Raw genomic sequence first — 17,515 nt, 5'->3', positions numbered from 1 at the left:
TCCCAACGCACTATTTCTTAAAATCATGTTGACAGAGGCTGGGTTGCACACCAACTTCAAGCTTGATGTTTTAAGAGGAAGTTTCTAGACAGAACTAAGTAAGCTCACATTACAAGGTATAAATTCCGTGTTAAATGATGATTGTCTCTGCTGACCATGGGACAGTTTTTATAACTTTCTTCTGACTGTGGAATGAAATTCTCAGGACAGCCCTGAGGCTGGCTACATTCCTCAAAACTGTATGTCCAGCCCACAGCAAACATGGGCAGGGTACACACTTCTGGCTCAGTCCTGGAGAAGATCTATTCCAAGATGCTGTTGAGTACTTATACTAAAATTCAAAGATCCTAGGTAGACCCAACTCATTTATCAATCTGAACTATTCTATTCCTCAAAAACATGGCTAATCTGTGGAAAACCCTACCTGCAGCTTTCAAAAAAAAAAAATGTTCAACTTCTCTTCCCCATGCCTTCTTTGTCTATGCTTTTGTTCCCTTATGTACAATTTTTTTGTCCCACCCCACACCTTAAGTCATCATACTGTGAATGTACTCGCTTTATGGAAGATTTTGGGTTGTCATAAGAGGGGAATTATGTCTATAATCTCAATAACTCTCTCTTCTGCTTTCCTAAACTCATGCTCTTCATACGGCCCCATACAGCCTCTAGAGTGTGAATTTCAGTCCACCTTTCCCCACCACCTCTCTCTTAGTGGGAAGCTTACCAGGCCAGTCTGTCTTCCTATGGCTTCCCTGGAATTCCAGAGCATAAATTTTCCTCTCTTACTCATGCAGGCCAGGGTACTATTAATAAGCACCAGGTGCTTGCACTTTATTCTTGAGGCTTTCTAACTCAGACTCTAGGTACATAAAAGTACCCCAAGAACAGTTCATGGAAGTACAGGAAGTCCCTATATGCTGGCCTCTATGCCCCCACATCAGCCAGATCTATTTGTCAGAGACCTTCCAGTAATAGAAACAGAAATGAGAGATCAAGACCCATGACAAGGAAATTTCACTGAAACGAATTATAAATATGCTGAAAAGTCACTACTTCTTTATAAACACCTTAAAAGCTAAGAAATGGAGAATTAATAATTTTCCTTCATAACAGGCAAAGAAAGATGCCTCCTTCCCTCATGGACCTTAAGTGTGAACATTGGTGAGCAGCAAGTGAGTGAGCACTTTACCCCTGATATGATGATAAAGGCAAAATATTTTCCACACTATATAGATTTAAGGCATTATGAAGCCACACGGATTTTGCCTTGTCACTACCCCCTTACTTCTGTCTTTTTAATAATAAATAACCATGTATTGGTTTCTCATTTCTGCTTTGTGGTGTTTGCTTCGCTTCCCAGGCAACAACTATTTAGTGAAGACAAAGAAAAAAAGAAAAAGTCAAGAAGCTTCATGCAGTCCATGGTAGCTCTTCAGAAGAGATGTGAAATAACTCCTTTAACTTGACTCTGAAAATAGTCATTATCCACCATCGATGGACTCAGTGGGCCCAGCAAGTCCTGGAAACTTTGGGGGTTTGCCAAACTAAATTCTGGAAAGATAACACAATAGAAGATGAAAGTGAATATTGCCTAATTCCACTCACACAAAGAAATGTTTCTCCTCTTTTTAAATCACAGGAACTTGAGAAACTTACAAATGTTAAGAAAAGAGAACTACGAACCCAGTTAGGTAGCAGCAGGAAGACAGAAGGCAAAAACTACAGGGTTCAGAATCCTTAGCTGGATAGGTGAATTCTTTTATTATGATGGTGACTATGACCATGACACTGAAAGGAAGAAAACTTATTTGGGTAGCTAGCATGCAATTGCAAGCCCTATTGTCAACTAATGTGTTTAGACTGTTATCAGACAGGTCAAAATGAGGAATCATTCCCAACCCAGTATGAAGTGATTCCAAACTCCCTAGGTCAAAATAACTGGACCCTCCAGGTTCATCTCCAAGTTGAATGTGTACAACATAAACCAGACCTAAGTTTCAGGAAAAAAGAAAATAAGTAGGTCTTATACAAGAAGGTGTCATAGATGTAAAAGTTAACTTCTGAGTAGACAGTAGGCTTTATAATAACCCCCCCCCATTTTGGACCCTACCCCCCAACCTAGACCATCAGTGGGACCCAACTCAAAGCAATAAATTCATTGGCTTATGAGTGACCAGTTCAATCCTCTTTGTTGTTGCTGGAACAAGGGACACAGATGGAGTGAATGAGAAGGTGAGGGACACAAGTGCTGTGAGGTTATGATTCTGTACATCAAAACAGCACCTTATTTCCATTTGTACAATGAGGTTGTTGCCTAGGCAATATTTAGAAGCCACTATGTCATTAGAGAATGAGAACCCATTGTTAGAATCCTATTTTCTTTCTCACTGACTACATGAGCTTGAACAGGTCATCCTGACCTAATTTACTAAGCTTAAAAAAAAAAATCAGGCTTATAGAAAATCCTAGATGTGAAAGCAGGATTTTGTCACTGCAGCAAAAGACCTAGAAAAATAACTGAGTTGTGAAACTTCTGGGAATTCAGATAAGCCAGATATGAAGTTGAAGAGGGGATCTTGGGGTGCCTGGCTGACTCAGTGGGTAGAGCACTCACCCACTCTGAAATCTACCATTTATCTAATTGCTGGTTTCTTGAAAGCAATCTTTTTCCCTCTGATAGCTTTTATCATCTCTTTATCCTTGACATTTTTCACATTTTCACTACTATGACTAGAAATTGGTACATTTGTACTGATTGTACTGAGTCTTCAGTATGTTTTATGATCTGAGAATGCATGTTTCCCTTCCTCAGATATTCTCCATCATTCACAGGTAACATTGCTCTGAGCTGTTTTTTTACTGTTTCCCCTTTTTAAATTTTTATTTTCCCTTTGTGATAACCTCTCCAGGTCTAACAGTTTGTGATAGGTCCCATCCAGTACTCTAGGCATAAGCAATATCTTATAATGTTAGATCAGGATTCCTACCCAAAATGATATTGTAGAAATCTTACAATCCAGAGTCAAAGCTCTATGGAGATTATTTCAGTCACTTGGCTATATTAGAAAACAATGCTATTCAAGGAGGCTGCCAGGTCTGAAAAAACCAGCACAACACATTCATTGCATGATGTGAAGGGATTTCCTCACCTTCAAAAGCATCCCTGGTTTTCACTTTACTCTGCATTGTTCAGAGGTACAGAGATTTTACTCAAGGAACTCACATGTATTCCCATTCTCTTAATGTATAAATTTAAAATACTAGATTCTAAGTTAAATATATTCTACTAGAAAACATTAACATTACAAATATATCACTTCACTAAAAACACTAAAGATGTCAGCAGGTAAGTGGCTCATCCTGATAGAACACCAGACATGTCATTGGTGAGAACAGAAACTTCGTATGCAAACACTGATAGATAGAGACGAACATAGCTAATAGACTTCTGCTATGGTCATCTGGATCAATTGGACGTTGTTGGAAAGTTTTATATCAACTTTTTATATTTACTTTCCCATAAACTGGTGACTTGTTCATGTTGATATGATGATATAGAAGTACATTTTTTAACCTGCTAACTATATTCTGATTTTTCCTTAGCTCTTAAGTGTAAATCAACCTTGATAAAAGTATTTGAATTACCCAAGCATATCTGACATTTCTTGAACGCTACTGAAAATCCTCTCAGCTTCATCTCTCATTCCAGCCACTGCTACAGAAACTGGTTTTAGGGTTTGGTTTTTTTGTTTTGTTTTGTTTTTTGTTTTTTTGCTTTTGTTTTTGTTTGTTTTTAATCACTTGGGAATTTCCCATCCCTATTCCTGCCTACATACCACAATCCAGAAGCAGGAGATTTAACATCTTGTGGGGTCATCCTTGACCAATGGAGAGAGGAGCTAATGGATAAATGTTTCTCCTTTTTTCCCTCAGGTGGATAATTCTTAGATATATTTCCCCACCGGATTAAGCAACCAATCACCTGTAACAGTGGCCATTTTATTGGCTTCCCTTCTGTGTTCCTTCCCTTGCTTCCTCACTTCTGCTCCTAGGATCATATTCCCATATAATCTACCTACCTTCAAGCTTTTTACTCAAGCTCTGTTTTCAGGGAAACCTATGATGAAATACTTTTCAAGAACCTAACCCTTTGGTACACAGATAGTCGACTGCAAAGCTACAACCCATGTAATGAGTCCATTTCTTTTTAATTACAAAGTTAATGTATTCCCACTTTTGCACTGAAAATAAGAGTCTCACCATTTCTGATCTGATGTTTTTCTGTACAGTACTGGACATTAAATCCTTTACATATAATTGAACTAATCTGCCTTAAATCAAGGCACACCCTGCTAGTTTCTGACACCCACCAGACAAAATGCCCAGAAAGATTTTAAGAGAAAACAAAGGTCCATTCATGAATTTACTAGACTAGTAGATTCCGTAAGTATTCAAAGATACAAATATGAAAGAGGAGCCATCTCTGCCTTCATAGAGTTCATAGTATGGTAAGAGAAACATAATAGATTCATATTCATATACATAAATGATATATTAAATGCAGTATGATATACAAAATTTTATTATATAGAAGATGAATTAGAAATAACATGGTACTTAGATTTCACCTCCCAAAAAACAGATCTTTGCTGCATAATTTGGAGCACATTACTTAATTTCTCTGAGTCTCAGTGTTCTGAAATATTAAATAGAAACTATGACAACCAATACAACACAAACAGGAAAAGAACAGTGGTAAAAAGAAATAAAGTTAGGCTATGTGGTCTACAGAGAAGTAGGGAAGGCCAGATGGAGGCTCTGAACATAAAAGTGAAGAGAAGACAGCAAACCTAATAAGTTCACTGCCCAGGTGGGCTCATGCATGTTCCAAGTCCTCAATACACAGTATGGAGGAACTCAGAATTCTAATTTGAGGTCATGACTTCCAGAGCCTGTCATCTGTGGAAGAGCAGCCTCTCCGTCACCCCTGGATCCATGACAAATACACCACTGTTGGTTCACTGGCTTCTCCCTTCCAGCAAGTGTTAAGTGGAAACTCACTCAAGCAGAGCTATTTAGCTACCCTTTCCTCTCTGTCCTATTGTCTGTGTTCTGCCATCATGTATATTCAATTAAGATTAATATCTGTACCAAAAGAGTATGCATTCTCAGCAAGCCCCAAAGAGAAATCACTCATTGGGAACCAAAGTCCTATGGCTCCATTATGTTCAGAGGGCAAACAGCAGCTGGATGATGAATTACATACTTTATCTTGTTGTTGTTGTTGTTGTTAGAGTTATATATATTTCAAACGATAATGAGATAAGAGCCAGCTGAAACCTATCAGTAACCAATGCAAACAAGACTACTCCTTTTATTACTGGATGGATAGTCCTTACATCCTTTTCCATTTTATTTTATTCACAATTATTATCTCTGAGAACAAGAAAGATTTACTCTTATTTTGGCTCAATTGAATTAACAAGATGTATTTCTTCTTGATAAATTATGTTGAATTAATTCCTTTGGACAGCACTGAGGACCAAATATTGGATGAGCTACTTAATCATGAGCCCTGTCAGAGCCCAAATCCACCCAGGCTAACTAATGGAAAATTGTACAGACAATGAGCATGCTAACACAACAGATAAAGCTGTCCACAGACACTTGAGAAATGCTTCCTCAGGGTGTGTTTCAAAACTCTGCACACATATCTAAAAGACAAAAAGTCTGGGATTATTCATTATAAAGTAAAACCGCAGATTCACAGTTGCAAATCCAGGTTTGGGGAGATGGGAATCTTATACAGTTTAAGGGGCCATTTTGAAGAAAAATCATAGGAAAGAGGTATAAAATTCAATACAGATTTAGGCTAAAAAAAGGAAATTCTAATAAATTGTAATTTTAAGTTGACAAAAACACAAACATCACCAAAGTCAGAAAAATAGCATATATTTACTAAGTTGCTGCCTAATCCATTTCTATAATACTTCCTTCATACATTTTTTTGCTGGTTACTCTGATTGCCTCTCATATTACAACAATTTTGCAGTATCATTCTTTGTAGGAGAAAATGGAAAGAGCCCTTTTTCTAGCATGGGTGATCAAATATCGATTTTTTTATTATTATTGATGGTTTTGAGTAGGCATCTGTGTGAACTGAATTCTCTACTTACAATGTTACATGTGTGATGATGGAAAGAACATTCCACAGACAAGCTTCCAGGTCCTTCCAGTAAGCTCTGCCCATACAATTCCAGGGCCAGATACAAAAGGACACATTCACACTGTGATGTGACATCTAGCTCTGCATCTTGATGTCATAATGCCTGGCATAGCAAGTGTTAGGAATATTCCTAGAAGCCATTTCTAGGCCAGGATGGTTAACAATAGCTTAACTATTCATGAAAGTGGCCCTTTTTCCTGAAAAAGTTATTAGCATCTTTCAGCATACTAGTGACAAATATTGGTCCAGATCCTCATATGGTGACTTGAGCCTCTTGTTCTCTTCCAAGTATATATGCCATATAATTTTTGGCCTCAACATTGGAATCCAGATCATTTAATTTCTTTATTGGTATCTTTGTCCTTCTGTATCCCTCCCAACCCTCTCTATGTTCAAAAACCCAACAATGAGCACAGAACCTGCCTAAGCACAGGGTCCCTGCTACATTTAATGGAGGATTCCATATGGTTCTACATGCATATCAGAGGACCCAGTTCTGCCAAATACAGCAAATCTAATCATCAAAAGGACATTTAGTATTTTTACTAAAAGCACACTCTTGAAATGTAAAAAAAAAAAAAAGGCAAAGAGAAAAATATGATTCTTAAGCTACTATAACATGGTGCCTGCAAACTCGGCTGATAAAAAAAATCTTGAAGAATTAACCATGTATTAGGGATTCTACATTTTAATTTTGGCATGAGATCTTGGAGTTTTAAGGAAAATATACTTGAAACCACTATTTTTCAAGCTATCTGATAATTACATGGCTTAACATCCTTTTCTTCCTTTTCTCAGATTCCTGTAATGGTTTTTTAACTCTAACAGAGCTAGATTTGGAAGCAGGAGCAAATTTAACACACAGAATTCCTTAATGTCATTTCTTCTCCTAACAAGCTTAGTGAGAAATGAAAAGATGAAAGAAAAGACATTTCTTACTTGCGTGTTTCCTCCAAGCAAAGCAAGAGAATAGTTGTAACAAATTCCATGCATTAGTGGGCACTCTATTACCCCATTTTGCTAAGAATCAAATCAAAAGAGACATCTGTTCTCAATAATTCCTCTTTCTTCTGTACCAGCAAACCGCCTCCAGCAAAGGAACTCCACAGTGCCATAAAGAACCCCTCTGGCTTTAAAGAAACCATTACATGAAGGTCAGGTCTATATGCTACCAAGAACAATTAATGCAAAGAAATAATAATATACATATATATATACATATATATATATAAAATGCACACACACACACACACACATCAAAATGGTAACAATTGGTCTTCTGTTAATCAAAATGGGGGCCCAGAAGTCTCTATTAGATTGAATTTTCCAGTTAAGTGAATGATAAGCATGGGATCTTTGTTATGGGACTTGTATATCACCCTATTCTAGAATCATGCTTCTCAATGTTTTTTAAATGATTATCTTTCTTGATGAACGTAAAAATCTCCACTTCCCTGGAGCTTCTGCTCCTCTGTTTATAATGGAATCACTGAGAGACAGAGGAAATTTCATTTTCTATATGCTCTCATCAGTCAAGAAGTTTCCTTCAGCCCTTCTGATGTAGTTTACATTACAAAAACAATGGCTTTTTGTGACATTTCAATTTTAAAATTTGTATAATGTTAAATACATATTTTCATATACCCCCTGGAAGACTGATATGTTCTCCTGGGGAAGGAAAGGATGCTGCCCTCTCCCTAGCCACAAGTAAGAAATGCTGTTCGAAGACTAATGATTCCAATTTTCTGCTTTAGTAAATAGGATAGAGAGAACATAATTGAATTCCCGTTTACTGCTTAGGATCTAATAGTGCCTCAGGCTCTGGATGATAAACTTGGATCTTCACTATCCAGCACGATAGCTACAGATTTACAAAATAAGCGAGCTTGATTGGAAGGTGTGCCACAAAATCAGGAAACACCACAGGGGGCCCCTCCCCCATTATTATTATTTTTTTAAACAGAGTCTCAATCACGATGAACACTGTTCAGAATTTAAACTTGAAAATACTTAAACTATACAATGCAGCTCCTCTCTGGTGATTTTTCCCCCAACATGTCTTCTATTATTTATGAAGAAAAAAAGCTAATCTCTTTTTTAATACATTGCCTTAGAACCCTCCTACGTTTGCAGATATGTAACAATTTTCCCATGTCAGTCTTTGCTCAGACTCTGGATATTAACTGCCATAATTCTTTTCACATGCTCCTGGTAATTAATCCCTCATACAATATGCATACTTTAGTGCCCTTTTACTGCCTGACCTCCACGGTCACACCTCCCCAGGATAATACCATGCTAACACCTGGCTTCTGCCTTCCAATCTGAAGATACATTGAGTTCAGGAAGCAAAAATAGAACAGGCTTTAAGTGTCTCATTTTCTTTCCACCTTTTCATGGTCCCTTTATGTTTCACCTTGAAATTAAGAGAGGACAGTGAGGTGAAACTGCACCATTTCCTCTGGATGCTACCCGTTTCCCCTTTTTGGTGACTCTTGGACTGCCAAGATTTCAGACAGATATTTAAACAATGAGGAAAGGATCACAGCTTTTTACAGAGGCCTTTGGTCAAACACAGATGCATCCCCCTCCTTGATTTTTTTTTCTCCTAAGTATATGAAACTATTGTTATGGTATAAAGTTACCAAAAGGGAGAAAAAAATTTTTTTAAAAAGATGTTCATGAGGTAAGGAAGTAGGGTTGACTCTGGGTAGATGATGGAGACAGTGGATCTTGTACCCCACAAAAAGGTGTGATATCATTACAGAACAAGGTACAGTAGTGAATGAAGTCCCTGTGCCTTCAGAGAGATTAGGAAACCAAGGAGATGCTTGCAAGGCTGCTTACAGACCAGGCAGCGATCTTACACCTGCATGTGAGGGCACATGGGAGAATCAGCAAGATGAGGTTAAAAATACTCATCTCTTTACTTCAACATCCTAGGCCTCAGCTGACACCATGTTGCTACTACCAATAAAAACAGACACACAAAAAAACATAATAGACACCACAGGGTTCAACAAGTTCATTCAGGCAGTTACCAGGGGGAGTACTGCAGCTGGCCAATCTGGAAGCAGTAAAAGTAAAGAAACAAATGAAGTGTGAGCAAGCACCACTGAGGACCAAGAGAGAACCTAGTATCAGTCAGACCAGGTGTGACTTCTAAACAAGAAATGCTCATCAAGGCATGAGGCACGTTACCTGGAAGGTTCCTTCACAGTCACACATGCAAGGAGTGTGCAAGATGATTTGCAGAGCACTACAGATCATCTCCCAACAAGACAGTAAGATCGGGATGGGACCATGACTTCACTCATACACATTTACAGAGGGACGACCATGCATTAGGTGCTATGCTGGGGAGAAGGGGAGAGGGGAGCACAGACCCTCAGAAAAGCAACGATCCTGTCCTGTACTAAATGAAGCTACAGGGGCCCCCGGGGAGTCAGGGGGATGGAGATGGAGAATAAACTCATTCTAGAAGAGACAGGAACAGCTTCACAGAGGTGAGTTCTCTGTGCTGAATTTTGAGCATATCACACAGGGTCCTTAGCAGCAAATAACAAAGTGTATTTGGCTATTTTTAGCAGCAAATAAATTTATCAGAGGAAAGCTCACAGATTTTCTGAGACTATGCAGCCAGGAATAACGTCCCAAATCTCATCATGGAACTGCTCCAGTGGAGACACTGTTGCTGCCCCCTCTGAGCAGGGATCCAGTCCTTGGCCCCACGACTATATCAACTGCTGCTTCTGGAATTGGATGCACCTGCTATCTACACAGAAGCTCTAGTTGCCAATTCTGAGTCTGGTGTAAGTGCATTTGACTGGCGGAGCCTGGGTCGCATCCAAGAGAAGGTGGGAAAGCCCATTATCTGAATTTGAGACATGGGGAAGTAGAGAATGCCTCAAGAACAGAAGGCATATTCGAGGTTTCTGGACACACAGAAAGAATGACGTAAGTTCACTTCTGGGGTCTAAAAAGGGGCTCACATGAGGAAGAAAGGAGGAACGGTGTGTGTAGAGGCACTGGGAGTGAAAGTGCATAGCTTACAGCAGAGCTGAAAGGTCAGTGCTCTGAACGTTCAGTTTCATCTTAGAAGAGGGATTCAGATTACACAGCCATCAAAAAGAATGAGATCTTGCTATTTGCAACGATGTGGATGCAACTGGAGGGTGTTATGCTAAGCGAATAAGTCATTCAGAGAAAGACATGTATCATATGACCTCACTGATATGAGGAATTCTTAATCTCAGGAAACAAACTGAGGGTTGCTGGAGTGGTGAGGGGTGGGAGGGATGGGTTGGCTGGGTGATAGACATTGGGGAGGGTATAGGCTATGGTGAGCACCGTGAATTGTGCAAGACTGTTGAATCACAGATCTGTACCTCTGAAACAAATAATACAATATATGTTAAAAAAAAGAAGAAGAAGAAGAAGATAGCAGGAGGGGAAGAATGAAGGGGGGGAAATCGGAGGGGGAGATGAACCATGAGAGACGATGGACTCTGAAAAACAAACTGAGGGTTCTAGAGGGGAGGGGGCTGGAAGAATGGGTTAGCCTGGTGATGGGTATTAAAGAGGGCACACCACATGCAGAAGAATGAAACTCAACCATTCTCTAACACCATTCACAAAGAGAAACTCAAAGTGGATGAAAGACCTCAATGTGAGACACGAATCCATCAAAATCCTAGAGGAGAACATAGGCAGTAACCTCTTTGACATCACCCACAGCAACTTCTTTCAAGATACATCTCCAAAAGCTAGTGAAACAAAAGCAAAAATGAACTTTGGGGACTTCATCAAGATAAAAAGCTTCTGCACAGCAAAGGAAACAGTCAACAAAACAAAGAGGCAAGCCACAGAATGGGAGAAGATATTTGCAAATGACACTACAGACAAAGCACTGATTTCCAAGGTCTGTAAAGAACTTCTCAAACTCAACACCGAAAAAACAAATAATCAAGTCAAAAAGTGGGCAGAAGATATGAAAAGACACTCCACTGAAGAAGACAAACAAATGGCTAATAGACACATGAAAAAATGTTCATCATCATTAGCCATCAGGGAAATTCAAATCAAAACCACATTGAGATACCACCTTACACCAGTTAGAATGGCAAAAACGGACAGGGAAAGAAACAAATGTTGGAGAGGTTGTGGAGAAAGGGGAACCCTCTTACACTGCTGGTGGGAACACAAGTTGGTACAGCCACTTTGGAAAACAGTGTGGAGGTGCCTCAAAAATTAAAAATAGAGCTACCCTATGACCCAGCAATTGCACTCCTGGGTATTTACCCCAAAGACACAGATGTAGTGAAAAGAAGGGCCATATGTACCCCAATGTTCATAGCAGCAATGTCCGCAATAGCCAAACTGTGGAAAGAGCTGAGATGCCCCTCAACAGATGAATGGATAAAGAAGATGTGGTCCATATATACAATGGAATATTACTCAGCCATCAGAAAGGATGAATACCCAACTTTTACATCAACATGGATGGGACTGGAGGAGATTATGCTAAGTGAAATAAGTCAAGCAGAGAAAGTCAATTATCATATGGTTTCACTTATTTGTGGAACATAAGGAATAGCATGGAGGACACTAGGAGAAGGAAGGGAAAAATGGGGGAGGGATTGGAGGGAGAGATGAACCATGAGAGACTATGGACTCTGAGAAACAAACAGGGTTTCAGAGGGGAGGGGGGAGGGGGGATTGGTTAGCCCGGTGATGGGTATTAAGGAGGGCACATACTGCATGGAGCACTGGGTGTTATACGAAAACAATGGATCGTGGATCACCACATCAAAAACTAATGATGTATTGTATGGTGACTAACATAATAAAATTTAAAAAATTTAAAAAATAAAGAATAATAAAGAGGGCATGCTCTGCATGGAGCACTGGGTGTTATACACAAACAATGTATCATGGAACACTACATCAAAAACTAATGGAGGGGGCAGAATAAGATGGCGGAGGAGTAGGAGACCTGGATTTCATCTCCTCTCAGGAATTCAGCTGGATAGGGATCAAACCATTCTGAACACCTACAAACTCAACAGGAGATTGAAGAAAAGAAGAGCAGCAACTCTCTGAACAGAAAAGCGACCACTTTCTGGAAGGTAGAACGTGCGGAGAAGGGAATCCGAGGCGATATTCGGGAGGATAGACGGCGGGGGAGGGGCCTCCGTCAGCCGCTTCTGGCAAGTGATAGAGCCGCAGAGCACAAAATCGGAACTTTTAAAAGTCTGCTCCGCTGAGGGACGTCACTCTGGTGGCTAAGCGGGGGGTGGAACCCTCCGGGACAGTGTGGTCTCAGGACCCTTGGGGTCACAGAAAGACCGGGGGTGCCTGAGTGCAGCAGGGCTCCCAGGTATCGGAGCAGGGAAGTGGCTACAGAGGCGGAGCCCAGGCACGGGCTCTCAGCTCGGGGTTGCCATAAACCGTGATCCACAGCACAGTCGGGCCACTGCTCCTCCAGCAGGGACCCAACAAGTGGCAGATCCAGGGAGACTCACCTTCCTCCCCTGGGAGGAGCGGCACGGGAGCGCACCGCAGGGATCTGCTGGGTTTGGAGACTCCACACGGGGTCGAGTGCCGGAGATGGAAACATGCAGTCACAGGCCAGGTGAGCACAGAGTGCAGCCAGAGACTGGGGAGACGGGAGTGACTGACTGCTTTTCTCTGGGGGCTCACTGAGGAGCGGGGCCTGAGTTCTCGGCTCCTCTGGGACGGAGATTGGGAGGCTGCCATTTTCAGTCTCCGCCTCCAAAGCTGTACGGAAAGCTCGCAGGGAACAAAAGCTCCGGAGACCAAACCCGAGCAGATTACTTAGCCCGGACCGGGCAAGGGCGGGGCAATTCTGCCTCTGGCAAAGACATTTGGAAACCACGGCAACAGGCCCCTCCCCAGAAGATCAGCGAGAACAGCCAGCCAAGACCAAGTTTACCAATCAATGAGAACGGCAGAACTCCAGCGCTAGGGGAATGCTGCACATAGAATTCATGGCTTTTTTACCATGATTCTTTAGTCTTTCAAAGTTAATTTTTTTTTAACTGTCTTTTTTTCTTTTTTTAAAAATTTTTCTTTTTCCCTTTTTCAACCAACATCTTATCAATCCCTTTTTAAAAAAACATTTTTATTTTTCATTTTTAGAGTCATATTCTATCCCTTCATAGTAGTTACCCGTATTTTTGGCATATATATATAAGTTGTTCTCTCTTTAAAAATTTGAGATAGTTTCTTCTAACAGATCAAAATATACCCTAAATCTCTAGTATATGGCTTTTTTCCTACTCCCTTGCCTGATCATATTCTCTCCCTTTTTTTTTCTTTTTTTTTAAATCCTCTTCTTTCTTTTTTCAACCAACTTCTTATGAATTCCTTTTATAAAATGTTTTATAATTTCCATCTTTACAGTCATATTCCATCCCTTCATCATATCAACCCTTATTTTTGTACATATATAAGTTTTTCTTTCTTTAAAATTTTGGGAGGCACTTTCTTCTTCTAACAGACCAAAATACACCCCAAATCTAGTGTGTGGCATGGATCTATATACCAGCCTGATCATATTTGATCACATTCTGGTTTTTTGTTGTTGTTGTTTTGTTTTGTTCTGTTTTTGTTTGTTTTTATCTTTATCTTTTTCTTTTTTTTTTTTCTTTTTTCTCTCTTTCCCTTTCCCACTGCTTCAGGTCTTTTCTGATTTGTTTAGAGTATATTTTCTGGGGACATTGTTACCCTGTTAGCATTTTGTTCTCTCATTAATCTATTGTCCTCTGCACAAAATGACAAGATGGAAAAAATCACCTCCACAAAAAGAACAAGAGGTAGTACTGACTGCCAGGGACCTACTCAATACGGACATTAGTACGATGTCGGATCTAGAGTTCAGAATCATCACTTTAAAGATACTAGCTGGGCTTGAGAAAAGCATGGAAGTTATTAGAGAAACCCTTTCTGGAGAAGTAAAAGAACTAAAATCTAACCAAGCTGAAATCAAAAAGGCTATTAATGAGGTGCAATCAAATATGGGGGCGCTAACTGCTAGAATAAATGAGGCAGAAGAGAGAATCAGTGATATAGAAGACCAAATGATGGAAAATAAAGAAGCTGAGAAAAAGAGAGATAAACAACTACTGGATCACAAGGGCAGAATTCGAGAGATAAGCGATACCATAAGACGAAACAACATTAGAATAATTGGGATCCCAGAAGAAGAAAGAGAGAGAGGGGCAGAAGGTATAATGGAGCAAATTATAGCAGAGAACTTCCCTAATTTGGGGAAGGAAACAAGCATCAAAATCCAGGAGGCACAGAGAACCCCTCTCAAAATCAATAAAAATAGGTCAACACCCTGACATCTAATAGTAAAACTTATGAGTCTCAGAGACAAAGAGAAAATCCTGAAAGCAGCTCGGGAGAAGAGATATGTAACCTACAATGGTAGAAACAGTAGATTGGCAACAGACCTATCTACAGAGACCTGGCAGGCCAGAAAGGACTGGCAGGATATAATCAGAGCACTAAATGAGAAAAATATGCAGCCAAGAATACTATATCCAGCTAGGCTGTCATTGAAAATCGAACGAGAGATAAAAGGCTTCCAGGACAAACAAAAACTAAAGGAATTTGCAAAAACAAAACCAGCCCTACAAGAAATATTGAAAGGGGTCCTCTAAGCAAAGAGAGAGCCTAAAAGCAACATAGACCAGAAAGGAACACAGACAATATACAGTAACAGTCACCTTACAGCCAATACAATGGCACTAAATTCCTATCTTTCAATAGTTACCCTGAATGTAAATGGGCTAAATGCCCCAATCAAAAGACACAGGCTATCAGATTGGATTAAAAAACAAGATCCATTGATACGCTGTCTGCAAGAGACTCATTTTAGACCCAAAGACACCCCCAGGTTGAAAGTGAGGGGGTGGAAAACCATTTACCATGCTAATGGACACCAAAAGAAAGCTGGGGTGGCAATCCTTATATCAGACAAATTACATTTTAAACCAAAGACTGTAATAAGAGATGAGGAAGGACACTATATCCTACTTAAAGGGTCTATCCAACAAGAAGATCTAACAATTGTAAATATCTATGCCCCTAACATGGGAGCAGCCAATTATATAAGGAAGATTGGGATCATTCCCTGCCTATTTTCAGACCACAATGCAGGGGAAGAGAAATAATAAAGATCAGAGCAGAAATCAATGAAATAGAAACCAAAAGAACAGGAGAACAGATCAACAAAACTAGGAGCTGGTTCTTTGAAAGAATTAACAAGATTGATAAACCCCTGGCCAGACTTATCAAAAAGAGAAGAGAAATGACCCACATCAACAAAATCATGAATGAAAGAGGAGAGATCACAACCCACACCAAAGAAATACAAACAATTATAAGAACATATTATGAGCAACTCTATGCCAGCAAATTAGATAACCTGGAAGAAATGGATGCATTCCTAGAGATATATCAACTACCAAAACTGAACCAGAAAGAAATAGAAAACCTGAACAGACCTATAACCACTAAGGAAATTGAAGCAGTCATCAAAAATCTCCCAAAAAAACAAAAGCCCAGGGCCAGATGGCTTCCCAGGGGAATTCTACCAAACATTTCAAGAAGAATTCATACCTATTCTTCTGAAACTGTTCCAAAAAATAGAAATGGAAGGAAAACTTCCAAATTCATTTTATGAGGCCAGCATTACCTTGATCCCAAAACCAGAAAAAGACCCCATCAAAAAGGAGAATTACAGACCAATATCCCTGATGAACATGGATGCAAAAAATCTCACCAAAATACTAGCCAATAGGATCCAACAGTACGTTAAAAGGATTATTCACCACGACCAAGTGGGATTTATCCCTGGGCTGCAAGGTTGGTTCAACATCCACATATCGATAAACGTGATACAATACATTAACAAAAGAAAGAACAAGAATCATATGATCCTCTCAATAGATGCAGAAAAAGCATTTGACAAAGTACAGCATCCTTTCTTGATCAAAACTCTTCAGAGTATAGGCATAGAGGTTACATACCTCAATATCATAAAAGCCATCTATGAAAAACCTACAGCGAATATCATTCTCAATGGGGAAAAACTGAGAGCTTTCCCCCTAAGGTCAGGAATGCAGCAGGGATGTCCACTATCACCACTGCTTTTCAACATAGTATTGGAAGTCCTAGCCACAGCAATCAGACAACAAAAAGAAATAAAAGGCATCCAAATCGGCAAAGAAGAAGTCAAACTCTCACTCTTTGCAGATCATATGATACTTTATGAGGAAAACCCCAAAGACTCCACCCCAAAACTGCGAGAACTCATGCAGGAATTCAGTAAAGTGGCAGGATAGAAAATCAATGCACAGAAGTCAGTGGCATTCCTATACACCAACAACAAGACAGAAGATAGAGAAATTAAGGAGTCGATCCCATTTACAATTGCACCCAAAACCATAAGATACCTAGGAATAAATCTAACCAAAGAGACAAAGGATCTGTACTCAGAAAACTATAAAATACTCATGAAAGAAATTGAGGAAGACACAAAGAAATGGAAAAACGTTCCATGCTCATGGATTGGAAGAACAAATATTGTCAAGATGTCAATGCTACCTAGAGCAATCTACACATTCAATGCAATCCCCATCAAAATACCATCCACTTTTTTCAAAGAAATGGAACAAATAATCCTCAAATTTGTATGGAACCAGAAAAGACCACGAATAGCCAGAGGAATGTTGAAAAAGAAAAGCAAAGCTGGCGGCATCACAATTCCGGACTTCCAGCTCTATTACAAAGCTGTCATCATCAAGACAGTATGGTACTGGCACAAAAACAGACACATAGATCAATGGAACAGAATAGAGAGCCCAGAAATGGACCCTCAACTCTATGGTCAACTAATCTTCAACAAAGCAGGAAAGAATATCCAATGGAAAAAAAGACAGTCTCTTCAACACATGGTGTTGGGAAAATTGGACAGCCACATGCAGAAGAATGAAACTGGACCATTTCCTTACACCACACACAAAAATAGATTCCAAATGGTTGAAAGACCTCAATGTGAGACAGGAGTCCATCAAAATCCTAAAGGAGAACACAGGCAGCAACCTCTTCGACCTCAGCCGCAGCAACTTCTTCCTAGAAACATCGCCAAAGGCAAGGGAAGCAAGGGCAAAAATGAGCTTTGGGAGTTCATCAAGATAAAAAGATTTTGCACAGCAAAGGAAACAGTCAACAAAACCAAAAGACAACTGACAGAAT

This window comes from Neomonachus schauinslandi, chromosome 11 (genome assembly GCF_002201575.2).
Source record: "Neomonachus schauinslandi chromosome 11, ASM220157v2, whole genome shotgun sequence".
In the NCBI taxonomy this organism is placed as follows: Eukaryota; Metazoa; Chordata; class Mammalia; order Carnivora; family Phocidae; genus Neomonachus; species Neomonachus schauinslandi.
The sequence above is the reverse complement of the archived record's forward strand: the minus strand, read 5'-3'. Positions refer to the sequence as shown.